The following is a 6463-nucleotide window of genomic DNA, read 5'->3' on the forward strand; positions in this document are numbered from 1 at the left end:
CAGAAGCTAACACAACATTGTAAATCAACAATATATACAGCAATAAAAATTAATTTTTAATGCAAAACTTTATGTAAAAGAATGTTCATGATAGTCAAAAGAAACAGGGAAAGAGAAAAAAATAAGGAGAGGGAGGGGGCCAGGTGGGGAGAATTGGAATCCATCATTTGGAGACGAGTCAAATTATTAGGATCAGTTCAGTTCAGTTCAGTCACTCAGTCGTGTCCGACTCTTTGCGACCCCATGAATCGCAGCATGCCAGGCCTCCCTGCCCATCACCAACTCCCAGAGTTCACTCAGACTCACGTCCATCGAGTCAGTGATGCCATCCAGCCATCTCAGCCTCTGTCGTCCCCTTCTCCTCCTGCCCCCTACGTGGTTATTTAAAAAAATAAGTAGATCTTTAAACACTAATGTCAAAGATGTATTACTAACTGTAAAAAAGCAAGTTGAAGATCAATAGGAATAATATGAACTAGCTTGTATAAAAGCAGAGCAAGAGTGGGAGGAAAGGAGAGAGATGTGTACATAATAGTATATTTTTTCATTTTCCTGGCTCAGGTGGAAAAGGGTGAATCTCAAGCAGTCAGGAAGTCTTGACATCAATCAGGCCACCCTGGCAACTACATAACTATGTGTCTCTTAGTCACTCAGTTGTGTCTGACTCTTTGTGATTCCCACCAGGCTTCTCTATCCATGGAATTGTCCAGACAAGAATGCTGGAGTGGGTTGCCATTTCCTCCTTCAGGGGATCTTCCCAACCAAGGGATAGAACCTGTGTCTCCTGCATTGCAGGCAGACTCTTTACCAGCTGAGTCACCAGGGAAGCCCTCTACATAACTCTATCTGCATATAAGCCTGATAAGGATATAAGACTAAAACACAAAGAAACACAAACATATATAAACTGCCCCTATACTTCCAACACTTGGTAAACAAAGACCCAAGATTTCTCTCCTTCAACTCTGATTCCATACTCTTTCCCGACTTTCTCCTTTTCTTTTTGGCCATGGTCACAAACCAATCGCAATATTTTACTCCGAGTCTCTTGTATTAGTCACAGTTCGTTGAATTCTGTTTTCAGTGGCAGACACTGATTCTGAATCACTTAAGCAAGAATGCACTTTATTGGAAGGCCACTGGTGACTCAGCAAATAGAGAAGGGCCCAGAGGGAAAGTTCAAAGAGCCAAGCTTTGAAAGACCAGAAACCCAAAATAATATCATTCTAGCCAAGATTCAAATTCCCAGGAGAGTCTAATTAAGCCAGTCTAGGTCCTAAGTCCATCATGATGTGATTTGTGATTGGAGAGGCAGTGGTGAGGGATGGATTTGACCATATGGAATGGAATAGGAAAGAAGTAGTTCCCAAAAGGCAAGGAGTAGTGAAGTTCTCTTACCCTCCAAGAGAGACAAGGGATGCTGGGCAAGCAAAACCAACGACTGTCCGTTACTACCACCTTTTAAATAGAGACAAAACTAAAGAATTTTTATTTCCTTTTATTATCTACTCTCCCACCCTTTAACTGCTTCAAAATATATTTCAGATGGGATTGAAGCTATTTTTAAGCAAATTAATGAAAGTTCTTTTTAAAATTTATGTTTATATATTTGGCTGTGCTGTATCTTAGTCTCAGCATACAAACTCTTAGTTATGGCATGTGGAATCTAGTTCCCCCACCGGGGATCAAACCTGGGCCCCCTGCATTGGGAGTGTGAAATCTCAGCCACTGGACCACAAGGGAAGTCTGCAAAATTCTTTTCAGTGATATAAATTCTTTAAAAAGTGAAGAGTAACCTATTAAAGACAAGGAGGACAGCTCAGGAACTCTGTTTAGAAAAATTTCTCCCTTATGTTTAGGCCACCTATTGTGGAATTTAAATGGAATACTTGATGATAAATCAAAATTTTAGTTTCTAATATTAGAACTATCTGTGTGGGATCAATTTTCACAGAAAGTTCAAGACCATCTTACAGTAGTATAATGCAGATGAAAGTTCCTAATGCTTTGAAAATTCTAATCCCACAGCAGCAATGTATGACTTTAAGCATGCCATTAAGAAAAAAATTAACTTCATTCATTAAATTCGTCCTTTCATTCAATCATTACTAATGTTTCCCAGGTCACATCAGCCTAAAGGTAAAATAGGTCGTGCAGCTGTCAAAAATAACAAAAATATTTTTCCAGCTTCAGCCTGCCACTTAACAGAAAGCATCAGCCCCACTTTAAGTTGTCTCAAAGGTATTTTACCCAGGAGCTCTGATGACTCACCCGACATATCTTTGGTAACAGAAGAGGCAGCCTTTTTGCTGCAGACACAGTATATGAGGCTTCCACTCATGCCTTGGACATCAACTCTTGTCATTTTACTGATTTTTTTTTTCCTTAACACCTCCTTTCTTCCAGAACAAAGGCAATCTTGCCTCCCAGAGGCATAATGTCTGGAGATGTTAGTGTTTTCATGACTGCAGAAGGAGGATGCTACTGGCGTCTAGAGGATGGAGCTAGGGATGCTACCAAACACTCTGCAATGCACAGAACAGCCCCTCACAACAAGAAATATCTGGGCCCAAATGCCAATAGGGCTGAGGCAGAAAGACCTGAGTCTCAGAAAGCTGGCCTGCAGGACAATCCGAGGAACAGTAGCTCTTCCATTCTCAAAAATCATCTCTGGTATTTGTAAGCTAAACATGCTCCTCCTCTTTGCCTCTCCTCAGGATGATAGGATTCTTTCCACATTAAAGGCAGACTTGCCTCCTCTTCAGAGAATGTAATGATCATTTGAGACACTGAACAAGAAACAGTCTCTCCGTCATAGCTATTGTTTTCTGTTACCACACTCTCTCTGGCCCGATCCTCCTTCTGGTAACAGATCCCGCTGCCTTGACCTCCAGGGGTGGGCCTATAACTCAGGTGAGCCAAACAATAGGCCTTCCCCAGGTTTTTCTTTTTCATTCAAGCTGAGGAAAGAGAATCTCTTTTCTGGTCTCATGGCTATATAGTAAGAGGCTCTGGGGGGAAACATCTTGAGATAATGAGGCTCTCCTACAGAGAGAACCAGAGAGGAAGAAAGCAGGGAGAGAGGAGGAAGTGAGGTCTCCCCAAATCCAGTTCCATTTCCATACGTCCTACCGTTTGATTTTATGTACAGTTTTCATCTTCTGTTTAAGCTAGGTTAATCAGGGTCTTTATCACTTCCAGCATAAGAATTTTGGCTAATACATGTGTCTTCAAAATCCTTATAATTCAGTACAGCAGTATAGAGTAGCAGATGAAAGTGGAGCAGTACCCTGTGGAGCTCCTGGGCACAAAAGTCTTTCTGTGCCCACCCTTTCTTGCTTGTAGGAAACACGCTTCATTCAGCCTCCATGACCTTCCCTGAGTTCCAAAGGGCAGGTTCAAACAGTTGCTAATTAGGAGAGGGCCTGTTGAGACTAGAAAGAAGCAATCAAGAAACAGTGTTGCAGCCTTGGGGTCCTGGTTAACCCTGAAGGGATACAGGTAAAAATATCTTTGAGCTGTTTTGCAGATACTGAAACTGCCACCAGGTGGAAAAAGTTAATCATATGCTCCCCATAAGCATGTTGGAGTAGGAAATGGCAACCCAATCCAGTATTCTTGCCCTGAAAATTCTGTGAACAGAGGAGCCTGAAAGGCCGCAGTCCGTGGGGTGGCAAATGGCTGTGATCTTGGATGGCCTCAGCCTGCAGCGGCTTGGATCAGGACTTGGGTTCCCAGCTGGAGACTGGGCTGGGTTGTGCGGTGAAAGCACAAGATTCTACACACTAGACCTGGCCCTTCTAACTTTTCAGAAAAGAATTCCCACAATGACAGAAAGTAATGAAACAAGCATAGAATTTATTAAGAGGAAAAAGAGTACAATAAATGTGGATAGACACACAGGCAGGCTCAAAGGGAGTCCCAGAGTTGTGCCCTCATGGCAGTTCGAATTACTTTTATGGGGTATTTCTCCCAGGTTTCCTTTGGCCAGTCATTATCATTTGCCTTGAAGGAGGAAACAGAACAGGCTCATTCTTGAAAGCAGGACTCCATCTTGGGCTGGACTGTGGACTTTGAGCTATATGCCCAGTATCTGTGGAAATGACATAACAACTGGAAACCAGGCCCCCAGAAGAAAGAGCTCCAGGGCTCAAACCTAGACTCTCCGTAGCTTAAAAGAATACCCTAATCATCTGTGTAACCAAATAGAATCATATATTCTATTATGCTTATTGGGGTATGACCACAGGCCTATTGATAATTGTCTACTGTTAACCACCTAGGCTTAAGGGATATGAATCACAGGTTAACTTTGATGTATCTTTTTTTTTTTTTTTTTCCTTTGTTCATACTAGTTTCAGGGAATTTGGGGAGGTGGGTTTGGGCACATATATAAGGTTTTCACAAAAACTGGCTGGGGTCCTTGGCTAAGAGGAGACTCTGCCTTAGGCCCGCCGGTGTAATAAACTGTACTCCACTGTCTGCATCGTCCTTCTGAGTGAGTTTGTTTCCCGGAACACATGGCTACAATAGCCTGGTTGACAGTCCATATTTGGTATATCTCAGGATCCTCCCATGTGTGTACATGAGTCTCTTAGCTAAGATGGATCTTACTGAAAAGGCATATGGGTAGGGAACACCCCTTTACATAACTCCCCTTTAGCTTTCCAGGAGCCTTTTCTGTGCATGTGTGGTTGGGGAGGTCTCCTGGCTTTACAAACAAGAAATACATGGTCTAGCCAGGGCCCAGCCTTCTCCCTTACTTGTCATGATATTCTTGTCTTGGAGTTTCAGTCCACAGGGAATGAATCTCCAACTGCTTTACCCTGGCGGGGCGGTGGTTGGGGGGGGCGGGGCTCCCATCGTCTTTCTGCCTCACTTGGACCTGACTGAGTATACACATGAGCATGTAGACCCCAGGCTGGCTGGAAACAGAAAGTTGATGATGCTGACTACAAATTACCTCACCACCAACCAATCAGAAGAATGTCTACAAGATGATATGCTCTTCTCTTTACTGTAAAACTCCTCACTACCACCCTCCAGTTTGGGACACACAATTTTGAGGGCATTGGCCTGCTGTGGCCCCCACCTTTGCCTGGCAAAGCAGTAAAGCTATTCTTTTTTTACTTTACCCAAAACTCTGAGATTCAACTCTGTATTCCAGTGTACAGAGGCCAAATTTCAGCTAGTGCAGCATGAAAAGCGCCCCAGTGAAGTACATACAGGGCTGCTGAGGTTCTGGTTATGTTTTGCACTCTAGACAGGATTCAAGATTGTTCACTTTACAACGATTCATTGAGTTGCATATTTGTTTTATAGAAAAAGCAGTTCCATTTTGATGAGCACCAGTGAAACTTGCTCAGCCGTGTCCGTCTGTTTGCGACCCCATGGACTATACAGTCCATGGAATGCTCCAGGCCAGAATACCGGAGTGAGGAGCCATTCCCTTCTCCAGGGGATCTTCCCAAGCCAAGGATCAAAGTCAGGTATCCGCCATTGCAGGCGGATTCTTTACCAGCTGAGCCACAAGGGGGCTAAATAGCAAATTAAAGGAATTTAAAGGAAAGAAAAAAGAAATTATATCTGACCTCAGCCATTAATAATGGGTTTTATTTAAATAAGTGTAGAGGAGGAAAAATAAAAGATCTTTTCCTCTACTTGCTTCTGTTATATGCCTGAGATCCATGAATTAAACTGTCAAAAAACAGATTAACAGGAGAGAAAGCATCCAAACTTTATTTGATGCTAATATTTTAATTTCTATGCATATGGAGGTCCTCATAGAAAAGAGTGAAGACACAAGAATTAGTTACACCTGGGGGCTATATAACATTTTTAACAAAGGACAGTAAATTGTAGACAAGACAAAGGAAAGGGGGTTTGGGTTTTCAGGGTGGGAAGGTAAATATTGGGGGAACAAATGGAAGATAAGGGCCACTTAAGTGAAGTATATTTGTGCAGACCCATCTCTGAGCTGATTTTCTGGCTCCAGTGATAAGCCTTGTTCTCCTGTGAGAAATGGAGTGTTTCCTGCCGTATCAGTAAACAAGGATGTCACAGTCATCAGCAATTGCAGCCCTCCAATGTGAGTTCCTAAGCCTAAGGGCACTTAGGAAGGGGATGAGTACCTGCCATGTAGCAGCCATCAGCACCGCAGTCACTCCCCATGGTGAACCCCAAGGGAGCTCAGGATGTGAAAAAACACTGATACTGGCCCAGGATAGCTGAGATGCACATGAAAGGAACAATTTCAGTGAGCCCAGATTCTTACATCTTCCCATACATAGAAAAGCCTAAATTCCTTAACTTGGGATATCTGGTTTTCTTTAATTAACAATCTTTTGATGTTCAGATTACCTGCCTTTTGTTGCAAAACTTCTATATAACCTGGCTCCTCCCCTTGCCTCCTCAGAGCAGTTCTCTCAGGATTACTTGAGATGTTGTCTCCTGGGCTGGAAGT

This window comes from Ovis canadensis, chromosome 8, assembly GCF_042477335.2.
Source record: "Ovis canadensis isolate MfBH-ARS-UI-01 breed Bighorn chromosome 8, ARS-UI_OviCan_v2, whole genome shotgun sequence".
NCBI classification, from domain to species: Eukaryota; Metazoa; Chordata; class Mammalia; order Artiodactyla; family Bovidae; genus Ovis; species Ovis canadensis.